This window comes from Jaculus jaculus, chromosome 6, assembly GCF_020740685.1.
Source record: "Jaculus jaculus isolate mJacJac1 chromosome 6, mJacJac1.mat.Y.cur, whole genome shotgun sequence".
NCBI lineage: Eukaryota > Metazoa > Chordata > Mammalia > Rodentia > Dipodidae > Jaculus > Jaculus jaculus.
The window spans coordinates 16,742,544-16,758,765 of record NC_059107.1 but is presented as its reverse complement, the minus strand read 5'-3'; positions in this window follow the sequence as shown (position 1 = coordinate 16,758,765).

Sequence of the window (16,222 nt, the reverse complement as noted above, 5' to 3'; positions counted from 1 at the left end):
CAGAAAAACAAAACAAGACAGCCAGGCATGGTGGCACACGCCTTTAATCCCAACACTCAGGAGGCAGAGGTAGGAGGCTCACCATGAGTTTGAGGCCACCCTGAGACAGCATAGTGAATTCCAGGTCAGCCTAACAAGGGTTGGAGAGACGGCTTAGTGGTTAAGGCACTTGCCTGAGAAGCCTAAGGACCCAGGTTTCAATTCCCCAGAACCCACATAAGCCAGATGCACATGGTGACACATGAGTCTGAAGTTCTTTTGCAATGGCTAGAAGCTCTGGTGTGCCCATTCTCTCTCTCTCTCTCTCTCTCTCTCTCTCTCTCTCTCTTTTATAAATAAATATTATTTTTAAAAAAACATGCCCGGCTATTTTTTTAAATAATTTTTGTCTATTTAAGGGAGGGAATAGGTATGCCAGGGCTTCCTGCCACTGTAAACAAATTCCAGCTGCATACACGACTTTGTGCATGTGGCCCACATGGGCACTGGGGATTTGAACCTGGACCTTTGCAAGCAAGCACCTTTAACCATTGAGCCATCTCTCCAGCTCATCCCTCTAACCCCCTCCCCACCCCACTCAAGCCATTTTATTAGACAGGAAGGCAAGGAGGGGCTTAAGACACCCATGAAATCCCATGTCCTTCACAGTGCTGATCTCTACATCCCCATCATCGCTGAAAAGCTCCAGCTCAGTTTTTTTTAAAAAAAAATTTAAATACTACCTTTTGCTGTGTCTCTCAATCCCAGCATTTGGGCAGCTGTACCAGGAGAATCAGCAAATGAAGCATATGACAGAACCGTCAGAACAGAATGAAGCCTTGAAAGCCCTTGGAGTTGTCTCATGAGGATGCCTTACTGCAGGCATTGTTATCAGTTTGCATATTTATGTGCCAAAGAGAAGAATCCTCACACGACAGCTGAAAAGTTAGTCAGACCTTTGTGTGCTAGAAATAACCCAGATCATTTTGGGACCAGATGCAGGGAAGAAATTTCAGCAAAACCCTTTGTCAGATGACGTGATCCATTATAGAATTGATTGAGCGAGGACATCTTACAGCTGTGTAGTGTCAGGGTGGCCTTGAACTCACAGTGATACTCCTACCTCTGCCTCCTGAGAGCGGGGATTAAAGGCATGTGCCACCATGCCCAGCTATATGTATAACTTTTTTTAAAGGTTTTTTTTTTAATTATTTATTTATTTATTTGAGAGCGACAGACACAGAGAGAAAGACAGATAGAGGGGGAGAGAGAGAATGGGCGCGCCAGGGCTTCCAGCCTCTGCAAACGAACTCCAGACGCGTGCGCCCCCTTGTGCATCTGGCTTACGTGGGACCTGGGGAACTGAGCCTTGAACCGGGGTCCTTAGGCTTCACAGGCAAGCGCTTAACCGCTAAACCATCTCTCCAGCCCTATGTATAACTTTTTGATGCAATATATAAGGAAGACACCTGAGTATGAAATGTGGAATAACGGGCTAGGAATTAAACCAGAGGAAAAAAAAGACTTCCAACAATTGAAAGGATAAAATGACAAAGTATGTCCTACCCACCCCTTTGTGAGGGTTGTTATTGGGGAGGTTAATGAAATCCAAAGAGGATTATGAAATAATCTAGTGGGAGAAGGGATAACCTGATATAAGACATTTTTAAATTTACTCTTTGATGTTGATCACCATGTCTAGTCCTTCAGCACCCGTACACTAAATACCATGATACTAATAAATGTCTTAACATATTAGTCACAAATGGGATTAAATGGAGTTTAAATCTTCTGCACAGCAAAGGAAACAATTACCAGAATGAGGAGACAGCCTATTGAACAAGATTTTCCCATTCTTTGCCAACAGTGCATCTGACAGGGGGGAGGTGTACCATCTACGATCTTCTATATATAAGAACTGCAACAATCAAACCCCTCAAATAAAACCGAATCAATCATTAAGTTGGGTCATGAGCTAAACAGATAATTCTCCAAAGAAGAAATACAAATCCCTGGTAAATATTTGGGGGAAAAAAAAGTCTCGTTTCTTTAACCACCAAGTAAAAACAAATTAAAACTGATTTGAGATTCCCTCTCTCCCAAATCAGTACAAACAATGGCAAATGCTAAAAATGTAGAGAAAGAGGAACTTAGACATTCATGACAGGAATGGAAACTGGTGCCCCATGGTGGAAATCAGTGTGGAGATTTCTCAAAAAAAAAGAAAAACTAAAAAAACAGGGCTGGACAGACTGCTCAGTGGTTAAAGGCTGTGATTTGCAAGGCCTGTCAGCCCAGGTTCAACTTCCCAAAACCCACATAGAGCAAAATGCACAAAGTGGCTCATGCATCTGGAGTTCATATGCAGGGGCACAAGGCCCTGGCACACCATCCTCCTTTTCTCTCAAAAATAAAAATAAGAAACTAAAAATAGAAACTATCATATGACCCAGCTATGGCACTCTCTATCTAAAGGTCTAAGTCAGCCTACCAAAGAGTTTTTTGTTTTTTGTTTTTTGTACATCCATATTGATTCCTAAGCCTTTCATAATAGCCAGGAAATGGAACCAGCCCAGATAACAATCTACAGATGAGTGGATGAAGAAAATGTGGTTGTCATACACAGTGGAATTTTATTCAGCCATAAAATGAAATCATGACATTCACAGGAAAATGGCTAGAACTGGGAATCATTACTTTAAACAAAATAAGCTAGATTCAGAAAGATAAATACCAGATGTCTTCTCTCATAGGTAGACCTATCTTTAAGTTTGTGTGTATGTGTGGGTGGTCATGAAACTAGGAAGAGGACCATGAAAGGAAGTGATTTTAAGGAAGGAGGAAAAGAGCAAAAGACTGGGGAATGGAGCATGTGACCTGACAGCAGAGTGAGAGACTGCTTTGTTGGGAGTAATTATGCCAGAAACTAAAGAACAAAACAGGTGGAAGGGCGACGTGGGAGACAAATTAGAATACAGTATGATGATATGTACCTATGAAAATACCATAATAAAATATACTACTTTATTTTTTTTAATTTTTTTTAAGTATTTATTTATTTATTTGAGAGCGACAGACACAGAGAGAAAGAGGGAGAGAGAGAGAATGGGCACGCCAGGGCTTCCAGCCTCTGCAAACGAACTCCAGACGCGTGCGCCCCCTTGTGCATCTGGCTAACGTGGGACCTGGGGAACCGAGCCTCGAACCGGGGTCCTTAGGCTTCACAGGCAAGCGCTTAACAGCTAAGCCATCTCTCCAGCCCGAAATATACTACTTTATATACAGACTTAAAAAGTAATTTAATGGTTGGAGAGATGACTCAGCATTCAAGGCGCTTGCCTGCAAAGCCTGAAGACCCAGGTTCGATTCCTCAGTACCCACATAAAGCCAGGTGCACAAGGTGACTCATGCATCTGGAGTTTGTTTGCGACAGCTGGAGGCCCTGGCATGCCCATTCTCTCTCTTTCTCTGTCCTTGGCCTCTGAGTGCTGGGATTAAAGGTGTGTACCACCACACCCATCTTAGAATAGGTATATTTTCAAATAAGAGAAAAGAATTGCCCCACCTATGGTAGAAAATCAACCTGCCACCACACACTCATCTCAGCATCCCAGTGTTGGTCATTGCCATTGGCAAGTCTAGCTGATTTATTTGGTGAAGGGGAGGAAATGTTGAGCCTGTGTCTCGTCACCCATCCTTCCGACATAGCCACTATTATAAATGGGCCCTCTGGATCATCATTTGAATAGTCATGGAGAGAGACCAGCTGATATGGACCACACATTTCCTCCTCCTCTACTAAATAAGAGCATCTTCCCCAGTGGTTGGACGTCTCTGTTAGTTGAGGCTCAGCAAAGCCATTGGGAAATCCTCAAGGCGGCGTCAGCTGGCACATGAGACCCATCTGTCCCAGGAATAGGAATGGCTTAGTGTTCCCTCCGTACTGGGTCATTTACTGGCAGTGGCTTCTGGTAATGCAGGGATAAATTTCACAGAGTCACAGCAGCGTCCCTTGGTGAACTATGTTCTCTTTCACTTGTGTATTTCAAAATGATTTTATGACCGCACAATGTCCTTTGGGGAGCATTCACCTAGAGAACAATTATCTTTAATTCTCTGCTCATTCTGAGAAACCCGCCTCACGCCTCTGTCGAAGTCCCTGACCATCCATCAAACCTTTGGTAAGTGCCTCTAACTACCGCAGTTTATGTCCATGTTTCTGGATATTACTCAGTTCAGATACTAGACGACCAAATACTGTGCTCAGAATTCTCCCTAGGAACGTTCTTCCTCAGGAAATTGGGGTTGTAATGCTGCGACAGCTTTTGCAGAAACTGGCTGATGCTGTCATATTGATCAATTTCCTTTTTCTAGTCTGCTGGTCATAGGGACCCCCACCCAATGCCTTCATAGTTATGGACTAAAAGCAAGCCTGTAGCAGGAGTGGGTGTCAAAGCCGTTAAGGAATTAAGTCACCTACTCAGGCAGCTTGCTTGCGACTTTTGAATCTTAATCCTTGTTTCTTTGTCATTTCCACTTGATGATGCATTGCTGTTCTAATTTATGGCCTGCTGGGTCTCATAATACCCAGACCCTACCTTGGGGGTGGGGAGGAAGGAAAGAAGGGAAGGAAGGAGGGAAGAGGGGAAGAAACTTCAGTAAGGCCATGAATCACTGGATTTTTTTTTTTTAAATAGGGTCTCACTCTAGCCCAGGCTGACCTGGAATTCACTATGGAGTCTCAAGGTGGCCTTGAACTCATGGCAGTCCTCCTACCTCTGCCTCCGGAGTGCTGGGATTAAAGGCGTGCGCCACCACACCCAGCCTTCTCTAGGTTTATGCATTAGCCAAGCAAGCCAGGCATGGTGGCTCATGCCTACAGTCTTGGCACTCAGGAGGAGGGAGGATTACTGTTAAGTTTGAGTCCTGCCTTGGCTATACAGAGAATGCAAGGAGCAGCCTTCATACTTGCTGCCTTGAAAGGTGCTGGATCTGCCCCAGCCAAGCCACAAGTATAGCAACAAGGAGCAGGGACTAGATTTTGTCCAGTAGGTGTCTCCGTGAGAGATTCTTCCTTCAGGTGACGTCTTCAGGCAAAGGAAGCCCACTCTCAGACATGGACGTGAAATGGAGGCTTAGAGAACTGTGGCTCAAGGGCCTGAGGTTTTCAGCTGCACCCAAGGCCACACAGACATCCACTCTCAAGTGTGGGGACACTTTCCCCATCCCCACCCTAACTGTCACTGAATTCTCAATGTCACACATCTTCACATAGAATTACTTCAGCAGGCATTTCCTTAAAATAAGGCCATCATCCCATGTAACCACAAAACCATCATTTGCACATAAGAAAACTTATCACTAATTCCGTAATATTGTGTAATATCCTGACCATACTCAAAATGCCTCCAACTGTACCCCAAATATTTTTTTAAAAAAAACTTTATTTTTATTTATTTATTTGAGAGAGAAAGAGGCAGAGAGCGGGAGAGAGAGAGTGGGCCCACCAGGGCCTCTAGCCACTGCAAACAAACTCCACACATGTGCACCCCCTTGTGCATCTGGCTTACGTGGGTCCTGGGGAATCGAACAGAGGTCCTTTGGCTTTGTAGGCAAATGCCTTAACCACTAAGCCATCTCTCCAGCCCCCCCACCAAATACTTTCAATTTCTGTTTATTGGCCCACCTTTTTAACTTTTTTATTTATTTGAGAGAGAAAGGAAGAGGCAGATTGAGAAAGAGGGAGAGAGGATGGGCGTGCTAGGGCCTTCACCCACTGCAAACAAACTCCAGACACATGCACCATCTTTGGCATCTGGCTTAGGTGAATCCTGGGGAATCGAACCTAGGTCCTTTAACTTTTGCAGGCAATCATCTTACCTGCTAAGCCAACTCTCCAGCCCTCACCTTTTAAATTTTTTTGGACCATTACCATTTTTTATGTGTGTATGTTCCTGTAGTGAATAAGGGCACACATATCATGGCACACATGTGGAGGCCAGAACATACTTTTCTGGTGTCAGTTCTCACCCCCGACATTGCTTAAGGCAGCATCTCTCATTGCTTACCACTGCATGCTCCAGGCAAGCTGGTCTGTGAGCTTCAGGAAAGTTCTCTTGTGTCTGTCTCCCTCCTCACCATTGGTGTACTAGGTTACAGAACTCTGCTCCAGCTTCTAGATTTTTCCATAGGTTTTGGGAATCTGAACTCAGGTCCTCACACTTGTGTGGCAAGCGCTTTATCCACTGAACCTTCTCCCCAGCGCCTGTCATTACAGTTTTTAAAAACTTTTATTTATTTATTTGAGAGAGAAAGAGAATGAGTGCACTGGGACCTCTAGCCAGTGCAAAGAACTCCATACGTGTGTGCCACCTTGTGCATCTGGCTTACATGGGTACTGTGGAATCAAACCTGGTCCTTGGGCTTTCCAGGCAAGTGCCTTAACCACTAAGTCATCTCTCCAGCCCGTAATTTTTAAAAACTTTTTATTTATTGATTTATTTGCAAGCAGAGAGAGATTGAAGAGTCAGACAGGGATAATGGGCGGGCCAGGGCCTCCAGCCACTGCAAATGAACTCCAGATGCATGTGCCACTGTGTACATCTGGCTTTACATGGGTACTGGAGAATTGAACCTGGGTCATTAGGCTTTGCAGGCAAGCACCTTAACCACTGAGCTATCTCTCCAGCCCCCAACATTATAATTTTTAAAGTCCCACTGAGTTGATTTTCTTGTATGCCATGTATTTATTTATTTATTTATTTATTTGAGAGAGAGAGAGATTTATTTGAGAGACATAAAGGGAGAATGGGCATGCCAAGGCCTTTAGTCACTGCAAACAACCTCCAGATGTGTGAATCTGGTTTGTGTCTTATGTGGGTACTGGGAATTGAACCTGGGTTCTTAGGGTTCACAGGCAAGTACCTTAATTGCTAAACCAATTTTCCAACCCAAACTAAGTTTTTGTTTTTGTTCTTGTTTTGCTTTTTTATTTTTAAATATTTTTTATTTATTCATTTATTTGACAGAGAAAGAGGGAGAGAGAGAGTGGGCAGGCGCACCAGGGCCTCCAGCCACTGCAATCTCCAGATGTGTGTGCCCCCTTATGCATCTGGCTTACATGGTCCTGGGGAATTGAACCTGGGTCCTTTGGCTTTGCAGGCAAGTGTCTTAACCACTACGCTATTCCTCCAACCCCTTGTTTTGCTTTTATTTTTTTGGAGGGGGAGGTCGAGGCAGGGTCTCACTCTCTAGGCCAGGATGACCTGGAATTCACTATGTAGCCTCAGGGTAGCCTCAAACTCACAGTGATCCTCCAACCTCTGCCTCCTGAGTGCTGGGATTAAAGGTGTGCATCACCATGCTCAGCTTTTTTTTCTTTTAAGAAAGTATTTTATTTAGTTTTATTTATTTGAGAGAGAGAGAATAGGCATGCCAGGTCCTTCAGCCACTGCCAACAAACTCCAGATGCATATACCACCTTGTGCATCTGGCTTACGTGGGTCCTGGGGAATCAAACCAGGGTCCTTTGACTTTTCAGGCAAGTGCTTTAACCGTTAAATCTCCCCAACCCTTTTTTTGTTTGTTTGTTTTTTGAGGTAGGGTCTTGCTGTAGCGCAGGCTGACCTGGAATGACCTGGACTAATTCACTATGAAGTCTCAGTGTGGCCTCGAACTCACGGCGATCCTCCCACCTCTGCCTCTATAGTGCTGGGATTAAAGGTGTGCACCACCATGCCCAGCTCAGCCTTATTTTTTAAAATATTTATTTATTTGCAGGCAGAGAGAGACAGGAAAGAAGGAGAATGGGAGAAGATGGAATGGGCACTCTAGGGCCTCCAGCTGCTGCAAATGAACTCCAGATGCATGTGCCACTCTGTGTATGTGACTTTACATGGGCATCAGAGATTGAGCCAGTCATTAGGTTTTGCAGGCAGACAAGCTCCTTAACCACCACACCATCTCTCCAGCCCCTAAATGCCTTCTAATTATTATTTCAGTCTATAGAACTCTTGAAAACACAAGCTAAAAGTCTCTTGGCAGCCACTAGCTAAACTCATTGGCACAGTTTAATGATGTCTCGTTTCTCTGATCTAGGGTTTATGGTTTTCTCCCCAGCCAAAGGTGGAGCTGGGGTCCCTTACTTTTCATATTCTCTTCCAAAAATGTATGTAGCAAAGCTTTACTCTAGATCCACTTTGCTTGGTTCTGCAAGGCAGCAGCTTTCAGACCTGCTCAGTCCCTAAATCACAAACCTGTTCGTTTCTCACCCACTCTCTGAGGTGAGATGCCTCAATGAAGACCTTTTGGCATCTGATCCTAAAATGAAATATCTCCAGCCAAGGCCCTGAGAGTTACATCTGGAAAGCAGTCAGAACTTTTCTGGGTCATTTCCTGTTGACTATAAGCGGTGTCTATTTTGGGTGGATTTCATGTGTGCTGGAACTCCAGCCATCTTGGTACTTTGACTCTGTGAAACCTTAAGCCAAGAGAGGCAGTCAGAAGTCCCTGTTCCTTCTTCTCCTTCCCATGGAAACTACTCTACTTACTGAGTCTCTCCCCAGCCAGGTATGATCTAGTAGAGGAATCTGTGATGGGGGTGTCATCAAGATAAATCCCCATCTCCACCCTTGGGAAGATGGGTGCCACTGAATAGCCTTTAACTGTACAATGGATAAAATGCTTGTCCCAGGATTTGGAAGATAAAACATTCACTATTTTCAGCGTTTTTTTTAATGAAGTATATAACTGTAGGCAGTTCACTTAACTTTTGGAACTCTCTGACACACCCACACATTTAGTCCATCCATAAGAGTAAAGGGAATATTTTCAAATACTGCCACACATCATGTAATTTATTTTTATTTTACTGGAGACAAGGGTATTTAATATGTTAAGTCACTCCCATGGCTTTAAAACTCACATCATTCCAAGAAACACAGTGAAAACTAAGTGTGCTTCTCTCGCTGCCTTCCAGTTCCTCTCCCCGGAGGCAATTCCATGAGTTACAGTGCTTTTTTATAGGGCCTCATTATTAACCAGCCTCTGCTTAAGCCATCTTCTCCTTGCCATTGCAGAGCTTCCTCTCCAGACCATAAGCCAAAATAAATACTTTCCTCCCATAAGCTGCTTTGGCCAAGCGTTTTGTCCCAGCAACAACAGTATGTGTATGAGCATGTATACACAATGATCCCCTTAATAGCTCCATGGGGCTGGGCCTTTAGACGATGTGGTAGTTTGAATGCAAAATGTCCCTCGTCGCCTCTTGTATTTGTGAATACGCCTCATGCCCAGTCCCCAGCTGGTGGCGCTTTGGGAGATGGAGCCTTGCTGGAGGTGTCTAAGATGGCCTTAGACTCCTTCCGCCCAGTTGCAAGACTAGATGTGAGCCTCCGTCCTGCTCCCGCCTCCCTCCTGCCTGGCAGCTTCCCCCGAGGCCGCGAGCTGAGCCCCTTCTCCCAACAGTCGCCTTTGGTCTGCTGTTTTATCCCAGCAACATGAAGGTGGCCGCTACAGACGGCCTCGTCTTTCATTAGTATAATTAATATCTACATGACATACTTTCAGAATACGTTCCTGGAAACAGAAACTATGTTTAAAAAAAAACAATCACTGGGCTGGAGAGATGGCTTAACGGTTAAGGCATTTGCCTGTGAAACCTAAGGACTCAGATCTATCTGATTTCCCAGAACCCACAGAAGTCAGATGCACATGGTGGCGCATGCGTCTGGAGTTTGTTTGCAGTGGCTAGAGGCCCTGGCACGCCCATTCTTTCGCTCTTTAATAAATAAAATAAAATAAAGTTGTTTTGTTTGTTTGTTTGTTTGGATTTTTGAGGCAGGGTCTCACTGTAGCTTAGGCTGACCTGGAATTCACTATGTAGTCTCAGGCTGGCCTCAAACTTGTGGCAATCCTCCTACCTCTGCCTCCCAAGTGCTGGAATTAAAGACGTGTGCCACCATGCCTGGCCACAAAGTATTTTTTTAAATCAGCGTACTTTTAAGTTTTATAAATCTGCACTTTGCTTTGGGTTGAACGACGCGTGATAAACTATCAGTGGCAAAGTGCAGAGCAGCTGGCATCTGCTTCAACCTCACAGTCTTCTATACTTTTTCCTCAAATGACATTGTCACAGTGAAGGCAGTTGTCCAGGCCTGTTGGCTGGGAAGTCCGTGGAATGGCAACAAGTCCTCCCCGTGAATAGCCATCTCTGCGGTCCTGAGGCAGTAGTGAGACTCCATTGAGAGCCACCGAGATCCATGTTGAAAATAAACATCTGACGTCGTGGGTCTAGTCCATCAGCCTTTTGGAATGCTTCAACAATGGCTTACAGTCACTTTCGTGCTAGTATTAGAGTAAGAGAGGGTCCAAAAGTGCCAAGAGGGGGGCTGAGAGATGGCTCAGAGGTTAGGGTGCTTGCCTGCAAAACCTAATGACCCAAGTTTGATTCCCCAGTACCCATGTAAAGCCAGATGCATAAAGAGGTGCATGCATCTGGAGTTCATCTGCAGTAGCTGGAGGCCCTAGCATGCCCATTCTCTCTGTTTCTCTTCTCTCTCTCTGCTTGCAAATAAATAGATTAATTTTTAAAAATAATAAAAAACGTTCAGGCCAGGCATGGTGGCGCACTCCTTTAATCCCAACACTTGGGAGGCAGAGGTAGGTAGATCACCATGAGTTCAAGGCCACCCTGAGATTAGATAGTAAATTCCAGGTCAGCCTGGGCTAAAGTGAGACCCTACCTCAAAAAAAAAAAAAAAAAAAAGTCCTGTGGGGCTCCACAAGGTAGCTTTCCTGAGGGGGTCATCCTGCTGCAGGGACGCAGCCGCCCCTGAGTGTTCCAGGCTCCTATAAATGACCCCGCACCCGTGTTCTGTAAGTAATCCCAATAAACCCATTGATTCACTAAAAACTTTTTTTTAATTTAAAATGTGCTGAGAGGGCTGGAGGGATGGCTTACCAGTTAAGGCATTTGCCTGCAAAGCCAAAGGACCCAGATTCAATTCCCCAGTATCCACGTTAGCCAGATGCACAAGGAGGCACACACATCTGGAGTTTGTTTGCAGTGGCTGGAGGCCCTGGTATGCCCATTCTCTCTCTTTGCCCCCCCCCCTTCTCTGTCAAATAAATAAATAAGTATTTGTTTAAAAAAGTGCTGAGAGAGTGGCTTACATTTCGGCTATGGATATTCCTCATGTTAGCTCCATGACTATCGGATCACTGACCTCCTGGTGTTGTGTGTGAAAAAAGGACCATAGACCAGATTATTGCTCCAAACCTTTCTTCCTTTGAGATTCTGAAGATTCAGAAGCAGCCACCATCCTCCCAACATGACTATTTTCTTTTTTGCTTGCCTGGGTTTTTTGTTTTTTTTTTTTTTTTGTATTTTTTTTTTGTTTTTTTTTTTTATGGGAAAAAGATGTTTATTTTTGGCTTATGGGCTCGAGGGGAAAGCTCCACGATGGTAGGGAAAATGATGGCATGAGCAGAGGGTAGACATCACCCTCTTTGCCTGGGTTTTTGTTGTTTTATTTTTTCAAGGTAGAGTCTCACTCTAGCCCAGGATGACCTGGAATTCACTCTGTAGTCTCAGGGTGGCCTCAAACTCACGGTGATCCTTCTACCTCTGCCTCCCAAGTGCTAGGATCAAAAGTGTGCACCACCACGCCCAGCTTCCCAACATCACCATTTTCAAAACAACAAGAAGACTACAGAGTCAGCCTGAGCTGGAGTGGCTCCCTACCTCAAAAAAGGCTTTAGACAGTGATGTGCTGGTGGGCAGGACAGGGCAGGGGTGCGGGAAGAGGGTCTGAGTTCAGATCCCCAGCTCCCACATAAAATGGTGGGACACTCTACGCCAGCACAAGGGAGGCAAAGGCAGGGACTCTCTGGGACTCTGGCTGGTTAGACTAGCTGAATCCATGAGTTCTGGGGTCCAGCAAGAAACCCTATCTCAAAGGTTAAAGTTCATTCAGACAGAAAATGCTTATTAAACTGGAAGTGGTGGTGTACACTTTTAATCACAGCACTCAGGAGACTGAGGTAGAAGGATCACCATGAGTTCAAGACCAGCCTGGGGCTACAGAGTGAGTTCCATGTCAGCCTGGGTTAGAGTGAGACCCTACCTCGCTCTACAAAACAAGAAAAGGAAAGAAAAGAAGGGAGAGAGGGAGGGAGGGAAGGATGAAGGAAGGAAAGAACAAATGAAGTAGAAGGAAGAGAAAATGCTTATTAAATGTCTCCCAAATGCCGTCTGGTGCCACTGTCTCCTCTAGGTATTCCACTATTTCCTTGTCACAAGCACATGCCAGTGACTTCAAGGGCAACACGCAGGTGCCCGCGCTGCCCTGTGAAGGGACTTCTCCGAACCTTTGACAGTTTGAAAATATGTTATTATTTAGTTATTTATTTACAAGCAGAGATAGGTAAAGAGAATGGGTGCAGCAGGGCCTCCAGCTGCTGCAAATGAACTCCAGACACATGTGCTACTTTTTGCATCTGGATTTACGTGGGTGTTGGGAAATCAAACCTGGGTCCTTTGACTTTGCAGGCAAGCGCCATAACTGCTGAGCCATCTCTCCAGCCCCCCTTGACAGTTTGTTTTAATTATTTACTTAATTATTTTTGTTTTGTTTTGTTTTGTTTTTGCAGTAGGGTCTCGTTCCAGCTCAGGCTTACCTGGAATTCACTTTGTAGTCTCAGGGTGGCCTCGAACTCATGGTGATCCTCCTACCTCTGCCTCCCAAGTGCTGGGACTAAAGGCGTGCGCCACCACGCCCGGCCCCTTTGGCAGTTTAAGTGGACTCTAGTCATTCTGAGCAGTACTTCCTCAACTTTCTATTCCTGCTACGTGTGGGAACAATGTACCCAAAGGATGCTGCATGGGAGGACACACTTCCAGCCGTCTAAGCTCTATTTCACTTGCATTGACATCTCATACTTCTCCCCAGACACGTCTCACTCACCCGGCGGCTCACCTGGACCACCACCTTCCCTGGCCTTCCTCTGACCACCCGATTCCATACTTGTCATAGTTACCTCCTCGTTGCTGGGACAAAACACCCAACCAGAAGCAGCTTATGGAAGGAAAGGGTTTAATTTAATTCAGATTCCAGATTCCAGGGGAAGGCATGGCAAGAGGGGACAGCTGGTGTCATTTTTTTTTTTTTATTACAGATTTACTTTTTTTTAAATTTTTTGTTTTATTTTTATTTATTTATTTGAGAGCGACAGAGAAAGAGGCAGAGAGAAATAGAGAGAACAATGGGCACGCCAGGACCTTCAGCCACTGCAAACGAACTCCAGATGCATGAGCCCCCTTCTGCATCTGGCTAACGTGGGTCCTGGGGAATCGAACCAAGGTCCTTAGGCTTCACAGGCAAGCACTTAACCGCTAAGCCATCTCTTTAGCCCATGGAGTCATTTCTTCACCTCAGTAGGAAGGAAGTAGAGAGAGCAAGCTGGGCTGGGTTGTAACACCTTAAGGCTCAGACTCCAGCAAGGTGTCACCTCTTAAAGGTTCCACAACCATTTCCAAAGGCACCACCAGCTGGGGATTAAATATTTAAATACGTGGGTCTAGGGTCGGAGAGGGAACGTGTTACATTCAAACAACCACAACCCTGGAAGATTTTCTCTCCTGTAGCTTTCTTTGACTTGTAATCACGATCTCATCCGTGATAGACTAAGTTTCACAAGGGCACCACATGGCAAGTTCCTTCAAATTGAAACATTCCCTTCTGGAGGGGTGAGGGGGACCCCTATGACTCAGGACTGAAGTCCTAGAAAGTGGAAACTTACAGGACCCACAAGGCCCTCCCCAGGGATATGCAAGCAGTGAACTCTGGCTGGGGAGACCCTCTCTAGCCAGCACAGCTGCCTGCAAGCAATGCCAGCAGCTCCAGGGATGCACCTTTCATGAGTGGTCGCCTGTGCTGGCGTGAGCTTCCCGGTGGTGGCGTCAGGTTAGCCGTTCTCCTGTATGTAACCTCGCCCCCGTGCTCCCGTAAGTCACCCTAATAAACTCAGTGCTTCACTAAGCTGGATCAGTGGAGCCAGTCTCTGCTCTGTGGTCAGGGCCCTATCTGGAGGTGAATAGACATTTGTTTGTCTCCTCAGGAAAAGTGAACACTGTTGTTGAGATTCTCTGGAAAGGTCACTCCAACGCCAGTATGATTGAAGGTAGAGGAGTTTATTTCCTGGGGTGCCAAGGAGCTTGAGGTCACCCTCCAGAGAAGCTCTGGGTCAAGCTGAGATTTTATATCCATTTTACAGTTTTCATAGCCAAGGGGAGAGTGAATGAGCAAGATGTGGCAATTTGCATATCATTTCTGTAGTCAGGCCACCCTAACAATGAACTCCACTTTATTTTGTTTTAGCCTAAACTGTCTTTCCTTCTTATTGTCCCTTCTTCGGGCCCTTTCTGGACAGTTCCTTCTTTGGGATTTTTCCAATCTGCTGACAAAGATAAATTTTAGCTCCTTAGCAATTAACTCTCACAGTAACTCACTCAGTGAATCCATTCAACTTTTAGCTTCTTTTCAATCAACACGACAACCTGCTTGAGGGGCTGACGCATAGTAAATGCTTATTAAATATCTGTTGAATGAATACTATACCTACTAACTTACATCCTCACAATATTTATAACATTTATTATTATTATTTTGGTTATTTGAGGTAGGGTCTCGCTGTAGCTCAGGCTGACCTGGAATTCATGATGTAGTCTCAGGGTGGCCTTGAACTCATGACAATCCTCCTACCTCTGCCTCCCAACTGCTGGGATTAAAGGTGTGCACCACCACACCTGGCTAGTTTATAGCATTTATTATTAAGAATAGTAAATATTATACATAAATGTGTGCAATATTATTATTGAGTCTCTGCCTTATAGTTGAGTGTTTCAAGTGTGTGGGGAAGACAGTACAAGTAAGATAATTACTCTCCTCACTTTTCATAAATTGAAATGGCATCTGTGGACTAACTGGCTTGTATAAGAAGGTGAAGTAGCATTACCACTCGAAGACATATCTGTGTTAAAGTTCTTACTGTAGGGCTGGAAAGATGGCTTAGTGGTTAAGGTGCTCGCCTGTGAAGCCTAGGACTCAGGTTCAATTCTCCATGTCCCATGTAAGCCAGATGCACAAGGTGGCACATGAGTCTGGAGTTTGTTTACAGTGGCTAGAGGACCTGGTGCACCCATTCTCTCTCTTTCTCTCTCTCCCTCTCTCTCTGCCTCAAATAATAAATTTTTTTTTAACTCATTAACGTTCTTACTGTAAAGCCAGGTGTGGTGGTGTATGCCTTTAATCCCAGCACTTGGGAGGCAGAGGTAGAAGGATCGCCATGAGTTTGGGGCCACCCTGAGAATACATAGTGAATTCCAGGTCAGCCTGTGCTAGAGCGAGACTCTACCTTGAAAAAAAAAAAAAAAAAAAAAGGAAAAAAGTTCTCTCTGTAAACTTTGCCTCATACAGCAGCTGTGGGCCAGATGTTCCCATTCCTGGTGAAACACTGGCAGCTGAGGGAAGACAGCAGAGAAGGGAGGTGGGAGAAACAAAGCCCGGGTCTCTGGTCCTCTTCCGGTCCTCCAGTGTCTGGGGGCTATCTAAACTGGATCACTGTGCCTGTCTTGGGAGTTGAGACCCTCCAGTGGCGCCCACCTCTGTCAGTGACTTGAAGTGGTCCAGAAATCTATTGAGACCAGGACAGTGTCACTGTCTAGACAGGACAGAGACAGAGGCAGGGCTTCATGGACACCTGCCCCCCATGTGTATAGGTGCTCACATCCAGACAAATTCCGCTTGGTGACTTGGATAAATATGTCCACACACAGAGAATAAGCCACTGAGCCCTCTCTGACTGCAAGTCCCACAGGTATCTAGCCACTATGGGACACAACCAGTCCCACACCAAGCTCAGCCTTCACCATATGGGTGCTTGCTTGTGTACAGACAGGAGTGTTGGTGCACATTTGGACATAGGATCTATGCACACATGACTAAACATGGACAAAAGGTTCCTAATTGCTCTCAACTAAGCGGTCATGCCCACGCACACCCCCAGATCCACGGTGACATAAACGCTACACACATCCTTGCAAATGCTCAGATAAGCTGCCATTCGAGTGCACTTAAAACCTTCAAATGCAGCGACTGACAACTTCTGCAAAGAGAAGGAGGGAGGGAGGGAGGAAGAAAGGAAGAAAGAGAAGACGGGAGGGAGGAAAGGAAGGAGAGACAGA